This window comes from Dermacentor andersoni, chromosome 1, assembly GCF_023375885.2.
Source record: "Dermacentor andersoni chromosome 1, qqDerAnde1_hic_scaffold, whole genome shotgun sequence".
Taxonomy (NCBI): domain Eukaryota; kingdom Metazoa; phylum Arthropoda; class Arachnida; order Ixodida; family Ixodidae; genus Dermacentor; species Dermacentor andersoni.
Window position 1 is genome coordinate 393,532,958 of NC_092814.1, and position 17,905 is coordinate 393,550,862.

A 17,905-nucleotide genomic window follows, 5' to 3' on the forward strand; every position below is an offset into this window, starting at 1 on the left:
CGGTGTAGTCTTGGCTTTCTGACTTCGTCGGGACGGCGGCGTGTCATTATTATGTCGTGGAGATGGTCTCTTCGGCGTCTCCGTCGGCGTCGGAGGATCTTCGTCAGTTCGACGAACAGCAACCGCACCTCCATCGGTTGCTGCTTTTAGTTTTCCGGATATGGGCTCGCAGACCGGCCCCGGGCTGGGCCAGTGTATGGTCGGCGCTGCGGCGACAGGTAACGGCCTGGTGACGGCGAACGGGACGGTCGTCGAGGGCTCCACTGAGTGGCGGCGAGGTAGTCGGCGATATCGCGAGGGCGTTCACCTTGCTGCGGGCGCGGAGCGTTGACGGCGAAACCTCTCAGTCCCAAGTCGCGGTATGGGCATCGGCGATACACATGGCCGGCTTCTCCGCAGTGATAGCAGAGCGGGCGGTGGTCGGGGGCTCGCCAAATGTCCGTCTTCCTCGCGTAGGTGCGCTGGGCGACGGGTGGGCGTGCTGGCGGCGGCGGTGGCGGCGGACGGCGGAATTGCGTCGTTGCAGGGCCCTGGCGTGGTCGTGGAGGGGGACCTTGACGGCGTGCGACGGCGGCGTATGTCATCGCTTCTGGTTGGGGCTGCGGTAATTGTGGTTGCAGCTCGGGAACTCCAAGCGATCGGTGCACCTCTTCTTTCACAATGTCGGCGATCGAAGCCACTTGGGGCTGCGACGAAGGCAGGACCTTGCGCAGTTCTTCGCGCACAATGGCCCTGATGGTCTCCTGAAGGTTGTCGGAATCCAGTCCTTGGATGGCGTACTGCGGCGTGAGCCCCTGGCGGTTATATTGCCGGGTGCGCATCTCCAGAGTTTTCTCGATCGTCGATGCCTCTGCAGAAAACTCAGCTACGGTCTTCGGCGGGTTACGAATAAGTCCTGCGAAAAGTTCTTGCTTGACGCCCCGCATCAGGAAGCGGACTTTTTTATCCTCTGACATTTCCGGGTCGGCGTGCCGGAAAAGACGGGCCATCTCCTCCGTGAAGATCGCGATCGTCTCGTTTGGCAGCTGCACTCTGGTTTCTAGTAGTGCTTGGGCTCGCTCTTTTCGCACGACGCTTGTAAACGTTTGCAAGAAGCTGCTTCGGAACAGGTCCCAGGTCGTTAAGGTGGCTTCTCGATTCTCGAACCAGGTCCTGGCGGCGTCTTCCAGTGCGAAATAGACATGCCGCAGCTTGTCGTCACTGTCCCAACTGTTAAACGTAGCGACCCTCTCATACGTCTCGAGCCAGGTTTCCGGGTCCTCGAATGTTGATCCGCGGAAGGTCGGAGGTTCTCTGGGCTGCTGCAGCACGATGGGGGACGCTGGGGCTGCCATTGGGGTTGCCTTGTCCACAATCTTCTTGGTCTTCTCAGGTAGAAGTCCGTGCTCCGGGGGCAGCTGTTGAAGACGGCGGCTTGCTCGAGGCTCCGGGACTACGTTTGTGTTCACTTTGCGGTCCGGGCTTGGATCACGGCTTGTCGGGGGCGTCCGGTACATGAACGAAAGCACCTCCACCAGATGTCACGTGGCGGTGACGTTAAGAACACAGTAGCAATACTGTGAAAGGCAAAACTCGATTTTATTGGGCGAACCTGTGCCCACAAAACAGGCTACACTTATAGCACAACGAAAGCGGCGAACACAGTCGGCGATCGTCGAGAATCTGATCAGCGGGTCAAGCGCGTCGGCTTTTATACAGCAGTCATCGAATGTTCCAGACTAATCGTTGGGACCCGCATGCCTTCTACAAAGTTCTACACCATTCGTGTCAAGCGATGAAATCAGATAACACAAGGTTCGGCGACAACAGACAGTGGATAGAAGCATCGATAACTTTCCAGAAACTTCGGATACAGGCAGGCGCGTCCCGCGCTGTGCGATAACATTTGTTAGGCGGCCAAACGTGGTCGCCCGATAAAGATAAGTACACGTGTCAATATTTTTGATAAAGAAGTTAGCAACATCTGAAGCAGTAGCTCGCTGAACGGCTTGTGTTTCGCAGTATCGCGTGAGGTAATCGGTGGCGACAACGATCCAGCGGTTATTAGCCGAAGACTTGGGAAATGGGCCGAATAAATCCATCCCGACTTGTTCAAAAGGTGAACAAGGAGGTCGGACAGGCTGAAGCAGACCGGCTGGTTTCAGTGGTGGAACTTTGCGACGCTGGCAATCTCGACAACTTCTGACGTACTGCTTCACGGTTTTTGTGAGTTTTCGCCAATAGTACTTCTGCTTGATCCTCGCGAGAGTACGCGTGAAACCAAGATGCCCGGACGTTGGTTTGTCGTGGCATGCGCGTAGAACGTCGTCGCGGAGAGTAGCGGGAACAAAGAGCAGGAAAACGGTTGCCGTAGGGTGAAAGTTCCGCTTGTATAGGATGTCGCCACGTAGGCAGAAAGAGGACAATATTCTCGTCTTTTTCCTCCACGTAGGAGAAAACTACGCTAGGCTTCCCGCAGTTTACAGCTATATGTCCCAGTTTGTGGCATTTATAACAGCGAATTGTTAGTTAGTTAGTTAGTTAGTTAGTTAGTTAGTTAGTTAGTTAGTTAGTTAGTTAGTTAGTTAGTTAGTTAGTTAGTTAAATGGGGTTTAATGACGCAAAAGCGGCTGAGGCTATGCTGCGCCAAACACGAGGTGTTTTAAAATCCAGTTTATGAAGGAAAAGGCTTTCTTAATCTATATTTTATGTAAAAAGCCAGTGTCATCTATAAATTTACGGACGTCACATAATGGTACTAGTGGGTCATCACCTAAGATTATAGCAGGGTGTAAAGGTATGTGTAGTTGATATAACTTGTGCAAAAGTGTTCATCTGCGTGTTTCAGTCTCCGTACATGTGAGTAGTATGTGCATAACTGTTAGTGGCTGTTGACATTTTTCGCATGTTGGTGTGTCTTCTTTCGTAAGTAAGTAATTGTTTGTGAGGTGTGCGTGCCCAGTGCGTAGTCGGCATAAAACTACTTCGATGAACCGCTCCTGATGATAGCATCACTTCCACTCGCCAACTATGGGTTTCGTGAGGTGTAGCTTGTTGTCGGCACAACGGTCCCATTGGCGTTGCCATTTTACCTTTAAGGCTTTTCTAATTGCACGGATGCTATCTTTATATGGGAGTGTTGTGTTTGTAATGTCTTTCTGCGCTGCCATCAATGCATATCTATCAGCTGCTTTGTTACCCGGTATCCCAACATGGCTTGGGACCCAGGAGAAACGAATTGACCTCCCGTATTCGGGAGGTCAATTGACCTCCCATATTGACCTCTCGGTGAGCGCAAATTTCCCCTCATCTTTTAAGAGGTTCAATACTTACAAGCATTTGTCTCGCAAACCATATTTATTTCAAGGAAATTTTCCACGTCTCAATAATTTCTCTCGACGTATTCGAGTGCTGATTGCCGTGTTATAGTTTGTTAACGAAGCTTTCCCTCAGTGACAGTGACAAGAACTTTATTAGAGTGTCCTGAGGAACTCGATTGGGGGGACCGAAGGCTCCCCGATCAAGTTGTTGGCTCCGCCCACGACAGGACAGGGAGGTGGTGACTCTCCGCGACGTCGCGGGCCCTCTGGACGGCCTGTAGTTGGTTTTTTAAATCCGAGCTCTTCAGCAAGGCGTCCCACTTGGACTTGTTATGAAAGTCGGAGCCCGCGTTGTACGGGCACAGCCAGAGCATGTGGTCGAAGGAGCAGCACGCGTGACCGCATTTGGAGCACGATTGCAGGAAGTTCGGGTCTATCCAACTCAGCGCTCTAGGGGTGAGGTAGGATCTCGTCTGTAAAAGTCTGAAAGTAACAGCCTGAGCCCTGTTCAGTTTCGGGCTGGGGGGAGGGAATTTTCTCCTGCTTTGTCTGTAATGTGATGTAATTTCATGAAAGGTCGTAAGATTATCTTTGAAGGGGCAATCCTGCGGGAGAGCCGGACCGTTATCTCGGGCGCGGTTCGTGAATTCACGCGCGGCAATCCTGCGGGAGAGCCGGACCGTTATCTCGGGCGCGGTTCGTGAATTCACGCGCCAGGCAGTTGGCCCGCTTGTTAGGATTGCAACCCGCTTGGTTAGTTACATCGTTCACGTGCGCCGGGAACCACGCTAATGTATGGCCTCCAATGTGTTCTCGCGTAGTAATACGAAACGATCTGTTGACGATGTCGGCTGCGTGTTTACAAACTAGAGCGGACGAGAAAGCCCTAACCGCCGTGCGCGAGTCGGAGAAAATGGTCGCCGGGCCTCTTGCGGCTTGAAGAGCCAAGGCTATCGCGGTTTCCTCCGCCTCATTCGCGTGTTTAGCGTAAATTGATGCGGCGCTGATAAGTGTCCCGCGCGCGTCAACGACCGTGATTGCAAACCTGTCTTCGCTGCCTTATTTGGCGGCGTCGACGAAGAATGCGTCTGCCCCGTAAGGATCGATTCGTCGAAGGATGGTTCTAGCCCGCGCTTTTCTGCGACCTTCGTTATATATTGGGTGGATGTTCCTCGGCACGGGCTCAACCTTTATGCCTTCACGGGCTAATTTAGACAGGGGGTGTCTGTCGAGCGGTGCCTGTATAGGAAGTTGACCAGCTTCATCGAGAATTTCGATTCCCGGCTTAGTTGACGAAAGCCTGGAGATCTGTCGCTCAAGTCTAAATATTTTAAGGCAGTTTGTCGGGTGTGTACCATGGCCACGTACGCTTATATCGCCTTCCGTTTCTCTACCACGGGTGCGCTTTAAAACCACGGCGCTGCAGTTTTTGCTTTCCTTTCCTTCCTTCTTCTCCGCCCTTAAACTGGCTCTCTTAACTACTACACGCAGAGACAAAGCAACAGCGCGCGCATGCGATCCCATAGATGAGATGAATATATATATATATATATATATATATATATGTAGAAAACTATCAGTCATAGCTCTCGTAGTATAGCCCTCTGGGCCGTTTCCTTTCTTTTCTTTCGAAAGTAGTCCTATTAGGGTTATTATAATTACTCGAGGGTATTTCGCCCTCGTCAGCAGCAGTCCTTGAGATAGTTATTCTGGCGGCTAGCTTCCCACGCTATGCGTGCCGCCATCGCACCTGGTTAAGCTTCTCCTAGACGCTAGAGTTATACTATGTCCGCGCAACCTTGAGCGATCGGAAAGCGCGTTTTCCCCTCTTGGCCGGCGGGGACGGGAGGCTTTGTTCCGGCCGCAAAGCCCTCCACGTCTCAGTAAGGTGCCTGGTGGTGGACTCGTACGGACGATGCCCTCTCGGTGGGCGCTAATTTCCCCTCATCTTTTAAGAGGTTCAATACTTACAAGCATTTGTCTCGCAAACCATATTTATTTCAAGGAAATTTTCCACGTCTCAATAATTTCTCTCGTCGTATTCGAGTGCTGATTGCCGTGTTATAGTTTGTTAACGAAGCTTTCCCTCAAGTCTAAATATTTTAAGGCAGTTTTCCTAGTCTCTAAAGCCGCTCGAGTTCGCTCTTCTCCTCGGGCAGCCATTTTTCCAAGAAAGTATGCCTTCCAACCACTCGGAACTATCGCGGACAACATGAGTCCCTTTCCACGTAAGTGTGAGGCTCGGAGCAGGAGCTGTGGCGCTTGAAAATGGCCTGGGGCCTGACGAACCAACCGACTGAGCTATCTTTCCGGGCAACATCGAAGGGTCACGAGTTCAAATCACCTGTTATGTTCCTTTTTTTCCGCCCTTTTTCTTTCTTTTTTTTTCTTTCGTTTTATTGTCTTTTCCTTTATTTTATCACTGTACGGGAACCCTCCTAAAATAAAAAAAAGAAAGATATATATCTTCAATTATGTATGGCCTCACGTGTGCAGGTCATAAATACCAGGTTCTCTAGCCGAGTGCCATCCGTGCGGTATAACCGAGCTCAGATTGGTCCACCTTGACTGATCAAATAGGGCACCACTGTATATTAAATGAGGCGTACAACTCCTTCGGGACCCGCCGTGGTTACTTAGTGGCTATGGTGTTAGACTGCTGAGCACGAGGTCGCGAGATAGGATCCCGGCCACGGCGGCCGCATTTCGATAGGGGCGAAATGCGAAAACACCCGTGTACTTAGATTTAGGTGCACGTTAAAGAACCCCAGGTGGTCGAAATTTCCGGAGTCCTCCACTAGGGCGTGCCTCATAATCAGAAATTGGTTTTGTCACGTAAAATCCCACAATTTAAATTTTAAATTTAACTCCTGCGTGGACGGTAGAGTATCCGTCTCCCGTGCAAGAGGACCGTGATTCAAATCCCGGGCCGCACAATTCTCCACCAGAAATTACCAGAAAAAAATAACCGTGTATTGAGAAAATTGCACAAACAGGCCTGGAGTGCGGCCTGATCCCGCTGACCAGAACCGGTAACGCACTCTCTCACCAGAGCAGGATTGGCCACCCTGGTGCACTACTTGGCCACAACCTCCTATATGAACACAACAATCAAACCCCGGCCCTCAGTCCCCAGGAGCTGCGAAGCAACTGACCACGGCGGCGGTCAGACCTGCGACGCTGCAGAGGGTGTTAAGAATCCCTGGCTCCGGACAGGCCGCCATTGGAATATGAACCTGGCAACGTTTAACGCTAGAACGTTATCTAGAGAGGCGAGTCTAGCAGTGCTATTGGAGGAATTAGAGGGCAGTAAATGGGATATAATAGGGCTCAGTGAAGTTAGGAGGCCAAAAGAAGCATATACAGTGCTAAAAAGTGGGCACGTCCTGTGCTACCGGGGCTTAGCATAGAGACGAGCACTAGGAGTCGGATTCCTGATTAATAAGAAGATAGCTGGTAACATACAGGAATTCTATAGCATTAACGAGAGGGTGGCATGTCTTGTTGTGAAACTTAATAAGAGGTACAAAATGAAGGTTGTACAGGTCTACGCCCCTACATCTAGTCATGATGACCAGGAAGTCGAAAGCTTCTATGAAGACGTGGAATCGGCGATGGGTAAAGTCAAAACAAAATACAGTATACTGATGGGCGATTTCAATGCCAGGGTAGGCAAGAAGCAGGCCGGAGACAAGTCAGTGGGGGAATATGGCATAGGCTCTAGGAATAGCAGAGGAGAGTTATTAGTAGAGTTTGCAGAACAGAATAATATGCGGATAATGAATACCTTTTTCCGCAAGCGGGTTAGCCGAAAGTGGGCGTGGAGGAGCCCGAATGGTGAGACTACAAATGAAATAGACTTTATACTCTGCGCGAACCCTGGCATCATACAAGATGTAGACGTGCTCGGCAAGGTGCGCTGCAGTGACCATAGGATGGTAAGAACTCGAATTAGCCTTGACTTGAGGAGGGAACGGAAGAAACTGGTACATAAGAAACCAATCAATGAGTTAGCGGTAAGAGGGAAACTAGAGGAATTCCGGATCAAGCTACAGAACAGGTATTCGGCTTTAACTCACGAAGAGGACCATAGTGTTGAAGCAATGAACGACAATCTTATGGGCATCATTAAGGAGTGCGCAATAGAGGTCGGTGGTAACGCCGTTAAACAGGAAACCAGTAAGCTATCGCAGGAGACGAAAGATCTGATCAAGAAACGCCAATGTATGAAAGCCTCTAACCCTACAGCTAGAATAGAACTGGCAGAACTTTCTAAGTTAATCAACAAGCGTAAGACAGCGGACATAAGGAACTATAATATGGATAGAATTGAACAGGCTCTCAGGAATGGAGGAAGCCTAAAAGCAGTAAAGAAGAAACTAGGAATAGGCAAGAATCAGATGTGTGCGTTAAGAGACAAAGTCGGCAATATCATTACTAATATGGATGAGATAGTTCAAATGGCTGAAGAGTTTTATAGAGATTTATACAGTACCAGTAACACCCACGACGATAAGGTGAGAGACAATAGTCTAGAGGAACTTGAAATCCCACCAGTAACACCGGAAGAGGTAAAGAAGGCCTTGGGAGCTATGCAAAGGGGGAAGGCAGCTGGGGAGGATCAGGTAACAGCAGATTTGTTGAAGGATGGTGGGAACACTGTCCTAGAAAGGTTGGCTGCCCTATATACACAATGCCTCATGACCTCGAACGTACCGGAATCTTGGAAGAGCGCTAACATAATCCTAATCCATAAGAAAGGGGACGCCAAAGACTTGAAAAATTATAGACCGATCAGCTTACTGTCCGTTGCCTACAAAGTATTTACTAAGGTAATCGCAAATAGAATCAGGAGTACCTTAGACTTCTGTCAACCAAAGGACCAGGCAGGATTCCGTAAAGGCTACTCAACAATAGACCATATTCACACTATCAATCAGGTGATAGAGAAATGTGTGGAATATAACCAACCCTTATATATAGCCTTCATTGATTACGAAAAAGCATTTGATTCAGTCGAAACCTCAGCAGTCATGAAGGCACTACGGAATCAGGGTGTAGATGAGCCATATGTAAAGATACTGGAAGCTATCTATAGCGGTTCCACAGCCACCGTAATCCTCCACAAAGAAAGCAACAAAATCCCAATAAAGAAAGGCGTCAGACAGGGAGATACGATATCTCCAATGCTATTCACAGCATGTTTACAGGAGGTATTCAGAGACCTGGAGTGGGAAGAATTGGCGATAAAAGTTGATGGAGAATACCTTAGCAACTTGCGATTCGCTGATGATATTGCCTTGCTTAGTAACTCAGGAGACCAATTGCAATGCATGCTCACTGACCTGGAGAGGCAAAGCAGAAGGGTGGGTCTGAAAATTAATCTACAGAAAACTAAAGTAATGTTTAACAGTCTCGGAAGAGAACAGCAGTTTACGATAGGTAGCGAGACACTGGAAGTGGTAAGGGAATACATCTACTTAGGGCAGGTAGTGATCACGGATCCGGATCATGAGACTGAAATAACCAGAATAAGAATGGGCTGGGGTGCGTTTGGCAGGCATTCTCAAATCATGAACAGCAGGTTGCCACTATCCCTCAAGAGGAAAGTGTATAACAGCTGTGTCTTACCAGTACTCACCTACGGGGCAGAAACCTGGAGGCTTACGAAAAGGGTTCTGCTGAAATTGAGGACGACGCAACGAGCCATGGAAAGAAGAATGATAGGTGTAACGTTAAGGGATAAGAAAAGAGCAGATTGGGTGAGGGAACAAACGCGGGTAAATGACATCTTAGTTGAAATCAAGAAAAAGAAATGGGCATGGGCCGGACATGTAATGAGGAGGGAAGATAACCGATGGTCATTAAGGGTTACGGACTGGATTCCAAGGGAAGGGAAGCGTAGTAGGGGGCGGCAGAAAGTTAGGTGGGCGGATGACATTAAGACGTTTGCAGGGACAACATGGCCACAATTAGTACATGACCGGGGTAGTTGGAGAAGTATGGGAGAGGCCTTTGCCCTGCAGTGGGCGTAACTAGGCTGATGATGATGAGGATGATGATGATGATGATGATGATTCGTTAAGCACCACCATGTTTAAAATGTCTCCAATCAGGGCTTCACACTCAGATTTAAAATGTAGAGCCTTTAGTGTGCTTAAAGAATCTGGTATATGACTGCATTTTTGTGTTTATCAGCGATAATCTTTTTTACAACAACCAATATAGCGAAAACTTCGGCCGTAAAGACAGAGGCGTGTTGTGGCAATCGAATACTTTTTTCCCGATTTTCCGTTACAACCCCGCCACCCACGTGCTTTTTCGTTTTAGAGCCATCAGTATAATATTGCATGTTATTTTGATATTTGTCCTGAAGTGTACGGAATTCTTGTGTGATGTGTTCGCGTGGGGTGTCTTTCTTCTTTAAATGTGTCTATGTCCAGTCACATAGCGGTTCAAGATCGTACCACGGGGCAAACGCTGTGGCTTTCTGGCAACCTGTAGGACTTCGCAAGGAATGTTATAATCTCGAACATATTCCTCATATCGCAGGAGAGGCGGTTTAATCATGTTCGGTTTATTTGTATAGTGTAGGCGTGAGTTGCATTGTGTGAGGATATTGTAGCATATGTGTTGTGGTGATGACTGAACTCTTAGTACGTAGGAAAAAGTGAGTAATGCTCTGCGCTGATGTAATGAGGGTTCATTACACTCAAAATATAAACTTTGTACAGGTGACGTTCTGTAGGCACCACTTGCCAGTCGCAGTCCAAGGTTATGTACTGGATCAAGTCGTTGGATGTAGGACTGTCTGGCTGAGCCGTAAACCACGGAGCCGTAGTCTAAAAGGCTACGCACAAGAGACCGGTAAACACGTAAAAGGCACGTTTGGTCGGAACCCCAGTGCTTATGGGACAAAACTTTAAAGATATTTAGAACTTTATTTGCTTTAATCTGTAGTGCTTTTATGTGAGTTAGGAAATTAAGTTTGGTGTCAAAGGTTACTCCTAAAAACTTATGATCTTGTTTCACCGGCAATATGGTGTCGTTCAATTTTAGGACTGGATCGCTGTGTAGCCCTCGTTTCTGAGAGAACAAAACAGTAACTGTTTTCTGTGTGGAGAAACGGAAACCATTTTTGTTAGCCCATTGTGTAAGTTTATTTATTGTCATTTGAAGCTGCCTTTCACAGGTTGGCAAACTTGAGGCGCGGCAAGCCACTTGGAGATCGTCTACGTAAACAGAGTGCATAAGAGACGACGGTATAATCTTATTAATAGAATTCATCTTTACTATAAACAGCGTCGTGCTGAGAACACAGCCTTGCGGAACTCCATTTTCCTGCGTAAATGTATTAGAATGAACTGTACCCAGACGTACCTGAAATGTTCTATTAGACATAAAATCAGCTAGGCAATTGAGCGTTTTACCACGGATGCCGAGGTCAGCCAGGTCTCTTAAAATTCCATATCTCCATGTGGTATCATAGACTTTTTCTAAATCGAAGAAAACTGCAAGACAGTGTTGTTTGTGTAAAAATGCATGTCGAATTTCATGTTCAAGACGGACAAGACGGTCAGTGGTTGAACAACCCTTTTTATATCCACACTGATGGGGGTCTATGAGGTTTCTTGATTCTAAAATAAATGAGAGTCTTGTATTGATAATGCTTTCATATGATTTTGCCAAACAGCTTGTGAGGGCAATGGGTCTGTAGCTGCTTGCGGATGTTGGAGATTTACAGGCTTTTAGAAATGGAACTACTATTGCTTTTTTCCACTGTTCAGGCATTATACTAGATTCCCAGATTATGTTGAAAAATTTAAGGAGAGCGTCTACAGATGCCTGAGATAGATGAGCCAGCATGGCGTAGTGAATACGGTCGTGACCTGGCGCTGTTGTTTTCCCGGCAGAAAGGACTCTGTTTATTTCTTGTTGTGTCAGGGGGGAATTGCACGGTTCATTTGACGCGCCAGTAGTGGGCAGCTTCTGTTTTTCAGCGGACTGTTTGTATTGTAAAAATTCCTCTGTATAATTCCCTGAACTGGATACATCACGGAAATGTTCGCCAAGTATATCTGCTTGTTCTTGTATTGTTGTTTGTGTGCCTGGACATGTAAGTAGTGGAATTGTGTACGATGAGTACTCTCCTCTAAATTTCCTGACCTGGTCCCACATTCGTTTCGATGTTACTGTACTGTTGATTGAAGATATGTATTTTTGCCATGATGATTTTTCAGCCTGTCTTCTAATGAATCGTGCTTTGGCTTTGGCTTGTTTGAAGTTTAAGAGGTTGCAATAGGTGGGGTACCTCCGTAGGATTCCCCAGGCCTTATTTTGTTCTTTTTTAGCGTTGGTACACTCCTTCGTCCACCAGGGGTTTAGCCTTTTGCTCACAATTCCCGATGACTGGGGTATCGCCTTTTCTGCCGCTGAGATTATTACCTCAGTGAATTTTTTGTTAAGTTCATGAACGCTTAAGTCTGGCGAAAAGACATCTTCCAGTTTGGAATTTTCCGTAAAGAGCGGCCAATTAGCGAGGTTTAGTTTCCATCGACGTGGCCTAGTGGTTAAGGTTGGTGGTGATGATACGAGTTTAATGACTGCTGGTAAGTGATCACTACCATATGAGGTGTCGAGGGCCTCCCACCTAAGATCATTAAAAAGAGATGGTGAGCAAAAAGCTAAATCTGAACAGCTAAAACTGCGGGCAGTTGGTGAAAAATACGTTGGGGCACCTGAATTTAAAAGGCAGATATCATTGGATGATATAAAATCTTCAACCAGCTGTCCTCTTTGGTCAGTTTTGACGCTGCCCCAAAGAGTACAATGAGCATTAAAATCCCCTACTAAAAGAAATGGTTCCGGTAATTGATCTGTTAAATTTTCTAATTCTTTACTAGTGAAGTGGGTGTGCGGGGGGATATACAGTGAGCAAATGGTGATGGTTTTGTAAGATAAAATGGTGACAGCTACGGCTTCTAAGGATGTATTCAATTGGACGTTTCGGGTAGGAGTGCCGCCCTGCACGATTATAGCTACTCCGCCTGATAAACGGCTGGAACATTCGCGGTCCCTTCGGACAACGGTGAAACCTTTGAGAAATTGACTATTTTTTGGACCGAGATTTGTTTCCTGAAGACATACAGCAACTGGTGAAAAGATGTTGATGATGTCTTTGATGTCACCGAGATTGTGTATGAGACCTCTACAATTCCAATGGATAATAAAAGCCATTTTTAGATTGAAAGGTAAGAAATGGCACTACGGAAAGAATAAGAGGTGAGATGTTAGGTGACATGAATTTTAAAAGGCTTACACAAATGAGCGATAACCTTTCGGTTATCGCTTTCTTATTCTGAGTGGTTTTTGGGATTTTGTCCCTCTTACCGCGCTCGAGGGAGCGCTTGTCCTTTGGTGTCAATGACACCGGGGTTTTTGCGTCGACCTCCATCGCTCTCTCTGAGGCGCTGGAGGATCGAGAGTTAGGCGCCGAGACACGTGTCTCGGGCCTTGGGGTTCGCTTGATCTTAGGGCCCTGCGGGACTGGTGTCTGCGGGGCGTTTGAAGAGGATGGAGCAGCGTCGGCTGCTTCCATCACGGGGGCGGGAAGGGTCACTGCGGGACCACTGCGCGTGGGCTCGGAGGACTCCTGAAACCTCTGTGACGCTGTCCCCATCTGCGTCACATCGGCGTAACTTCTTCGCGGAAGGTACGATAGCCGCTTTCTTGCTTCATAGAACGAGATTTTTTTCTTTGACTGTTAGAGCAATTACTTCTTTTTCTTTTTTCCAGCAAGGGCAGAACCGCGAATAAGCGGGATGATCTCCCTTGCAGTTGACACAAAGTGACGAAGAGGTGCAATTGTCAGTTTGGTGATCGTTCGAACTGCATTTAGCACAGGTTGTTCGTCCTCGACATGCATGCGAAGCATGTCCAAACCTTTGGCATTTAAAACATCGTCTGGGGTTCGGGATATATGGCCTAACATTTACCTTTACATAACCTGCATCCAGCGAGGTAGGCAGTACACTTGTTCCGAAGGTGAGTATGACATGTTTTGTGGGGATTTCTTGGTCGTTCCTGCGGATGACAATTCTTTGGACTTTAGTAACATGTTGTTCCTGGAAACCTTCCAGTAGTTCTTCGTCGCTCAAACCAATAAAGTCTTCCTCTGATACCACACCCCTGCTTCTATTAAGTGTTCTATGTGGTGAAATTGTCACTGTTGTGTTACCAATACTGGTAAGTTCTGTGAGCTTTTGCGCTTGTTCTTTCTCATTTAGTTCTAGGAGGAGGTCCCCGCTAGACATTTTTGAGGCTTTGTATGAAGGTCCGATTTTTTCTTTTAGGCACTTGGCCACAAGGAATGGAGAGAGCTTTCTCACAGGTACGTTGTTTTCACTGTGCAGTACATAGAACTTGGTAAATGATGAAGCGTTGCTCCGAAAAGAGAACTGGAACGTTGCTTCGGTGCGGCATCTTTTCAGACGCCGATCATAGAGAATAGAGGCTTGCGCTGCCATGACAAAAATGTGTATGTACGGCAACCGCGCCGACCGCCCACCACGGAGCCCAACGCGGGGACGCGGCAGAGCTTGTGTACAAGTCTGCACGACGCCAGTCGTACGCTGTCACTATAACCAAATATGGTGTACCCAAGGTAGGATAGCCACACAAGGTTAACCCTTGCCGCCGTGGAGAAAGGAAGTAACTAGAAGAGAGAAGAAGACAGGAAGGATAAAAAAGTGAGAGATAAAGACGAAGGTTTGAGGAGAGAGAGAGACAGGAAGAGACGACTGCCGATTTCCCCCGTGTGGGTCAGTCCGGGGGTGCCGTCTGTGTGAAGCAGAGGCCAAAGAGGTGTGTTGCCTCCGCCGGGGGGCCTTAAAGGTCCAAACACCCGGCATCGGCTCAACCTCCAGGATCCCCCTTTCCCCAGACACGGCTAAGCCGCGCACGGCTACACGCGGGAGGGTCCAACCCTCGTGTGCTCGGGTACGTGGTGTCGTAACACACCAAATGCCTGCTTACGCAGACGCCCCTGCGGGGAACAGCGAATTGGTCTAAAAGATTCGAATTTTCTTTTCTGTTCTTTTTGTGCGGTTTCTCTGTTAAGTTTATCCTCGCTCTTTTCTGCGGGCTTTTCCTCCACGTCTACAGGCTCCGATCGTCTATTCTGCGAACCCTTTTTGAACGGAAATGGTTTCCGCGGTCCATTTCGACCGTCCCAGTTACCGTCCTGGGCGTTCAACTTTCTACGCGTTGCGTACTCTTCGGCTAATTCAGCCGCTCTTTCCACAGTGTTTACATTCCCTCTGTCTTGCAACCACAGTTTCACAGCTTGGGGGATGCTTTTGTAAAACTGCTCTAGACACATGCATTCTATGATCATGCCTCTGCTGTCGTACGCTTCCGCGCTTTTCAGCCACTCGACTAGGTTGGCCTTTAAGCCGTATGCAAACTCCGGATACCCCTCGCTATCTTTCTTTCCTGTGCTCCTAAACCTTTGCCGAAAAGCTTCGGCTGAAAGGCGGTATTTCTTCAGGAGACTAGCCTCAACTTTTGCATAATCATATGCATCCTGTGTACTCAGTCTGGCGATTACTTCCGCCGCCTCACACGGCAACATAGACAGCAATCGCTGTGGCCATGTACTCGGGCCGAAGTTCATCGTCTCGCAAGTCCTTTCAGAATTGCTTAGGAACAAGCCTATGTCACTGCCGACCTCAAATGGCTTTAATAGCCTGTCCATGCGGTGCGATTCTGCCTCAATTGATCGTCCCAGAGCCCCTTCACTTCCTTGAGACAACTCCAAACGTTTGCTTTCAAGTTCAAGGTGCATTTTTCTTAACTCGCGATCGTTATCACGTTCCTCTCTCTCTCGTTTTTCTCTCTCCCGTTCTTCTCTTTCTCTTTCCCGTTTCGCTCTCTTTTTTAGAAGTTCCAATCCCATTTCAATTTCTTCTTCACTGGCCTGATCGGAAATTAGCTTCAATAATTCCGATTTCAGCATTTCCTTGCGTACATCTAGACCAAGTTCCTCACCAACAATCAACAATTCGTCTCTCAGCAGTGTCCTTAACTCCATGATTACTGCTTTACTGCCTTGGTCCTGCTCGCTAAATCTAGCTTGGAAAACACAACCTAGCTAACACTCAACAATCTAGCTTCCCTACTGTTCTAATCAGAACAACCACAATATGAAGCCTAGAGAGTCAAAGCAAGAACCAAGCACTCACCGCAGTCACAGCACCACGTCGCAAAGTCCATCTCACCACTGTCAACCAGTTGTTATGATTGGGGGCTCAATCCCATCGCTCGTAACCCGTTGTCAAGATTGGAGTCCGGCATGAATTACAAGGTAGCTGGCCCATGCCGTCGTCCAACTTATCCACGCTGAGGACGTTGATGAAGGGAAGGACTGCTTCTCATCGAGAACGAGGAATAAGGGTTTATTTACAGTATTTACATGCAGTTCATCAGTCTAGCATAACTTCGAGAGAAAAGTACATCAGCCTAACATGACTGCTTGAGAGAGTCAGTCTAACATGACTGCTTGAGAGAGTGTGTCAGTCTAACATGACTGCTTGAGAAAAGTGTGTCGAGCATCCGCACAACAGCGGCTCATATCCACTCGGTCCCCCCTTGATTCCAAGGGGACGGAAACGTTCGTCCAGGCATTGTAAACACGCCGCCTCTCCCCGGGACGGCTTACACACACACACACACACACACACACACACACACACACACACACACACACATACACACACACACACACGCACACACACACACACACACACACAGGTGCACAGTCCAGAGCCGACGTCAGAGGGGCTTCGTAGAACTCGGAGCTGACCCGGCTAGCACACCCGGGTAGCCATTGTCCTGCGTCTTGGTCGGCGCGTGGGAAGGGGCCTTCGTCGACGTTCCCGCGGCAACTGCCCCACTTATAGCAGAACAGGGCGGCGTTGGTGGGTTCGGTAACAATAGTTGGCCCGCCGAACGCATTCAGCCACAATGGCGACTTAGTGACGCCGTGGTTAGAGGTTTGCGGCGGCGCTCCAGGAAGCGTTGACGTCCGTTGTCGCAACTGGCTGGCAACGCTTGCACCTCAGCTGGGCCGTTCTTAACACCGTGCGAGCAGTCCCTGGCACACACCTGCCTCGTCGGCCCCAACCTACGTACCTTTCTGCTTCGAGCTTTGATCCCCCCTCTGTCCCTTGGGTGCCCTGGAGTTCCTGCGCCGCCTGCTTTATTATAATCTCAGGTGCTCTCCCGAAACTTCCGTTTGTCGGTTACACGTGCCCTACAGCTGTATCAGTATCGTAATAATAATTTAAAGAAAAACGATCTATCGTCACGACGATAGATCACGACAGCAGCTTCTGCAACATAACGCGCCCGTGCAAAGAGAATTACGGAAAGCCAACGAGGAATCTGACCACAGCTTCGAGCTCCTAACTCGTAACCTTGTCGAGTGACACTCCTGCAACAGGTGTGACCGCTGAAAACGGCATACCGCCGTTAACTTCAACAGGACCATCCTTCGCTTGCATAACTGCCACCTGCACGGCCAACATGGACCACACCCACACCATCCCGCAACATAGAATAAAGAGCCAACTTATAAAGCCCCAAACACACGGCTGCGCGCACACACATCACCACGCCAAAAGCGAGACGCCATGCTGCTATGCTGCTACGGTTTCCAGATTAAAACTGACTATTGTCACCAAGTCTAGCAAGCGTCTCACGAACTGGCAACTTCGGCGCGTAGCAACATGGCGGCGCTCTTGCGGTTCCCGATTTCAATGCATGGGCCCTATGGGGCTCTTGCATTGCCCAGGGGGCGCTGCGAAAACGGTGCTAAAAAGCGCCCTCTGTCCTCAACTGGGTAGTACCAAAGCTCGGTCGTCTGCTCCGGAAAGCACGTTTACAATATGGACCCGCCACTTTCGGTTTTGTTGTACCGCGGCTTGCAGCGAATATCGGGCGCCGAAGATTTTTTTCAGGGGTGGCAAGCTGCGTAAAGGCAATAACTTATGCAACGCCAAATACGTGTACGCCGTTCAAGAAATAAGCGGCGAAGTTTTAGCGCGGTGTCAATCGTAGGTGAAGCGAGTCGCGTACGAAGTTGAACTTCAGGTAAGGTTTGCACGCTGCTAGATTCAGGCGCACAAACGCGAGGAAATGCTTGCTATAAATGAATTCACAGCAGCGATAAGCCGGCATCATGTGTACGGAACTGCTCGAGCGCACGGCGGTACGCGCGGCGACGACAACGGTCTTTCATCATGCCACGATGTACGAACTGCTCGAGCGCACGATCGTACGCGCCGCGATGGCAGCGGTCTTTCGACATACTTCGAAACGGCGGGCCTCCTGCAATCTTTGTTGACTGCATGCCGCTAGACAAGTAGTTATGCCTGCTGCACTGTAGTAGCGGCCATCTGTCCCTTTAGCAATTGATAACTAACTGATGCAATGCTATGAGCTCGCAGTAACGTACGTGCGAATCACGCGAGCTCGTGCGCTGATCGCTTGATGTAGCTTTTAATGACAGCGCTCGAACATCGATGTGCTGCAATCAATACTACCTT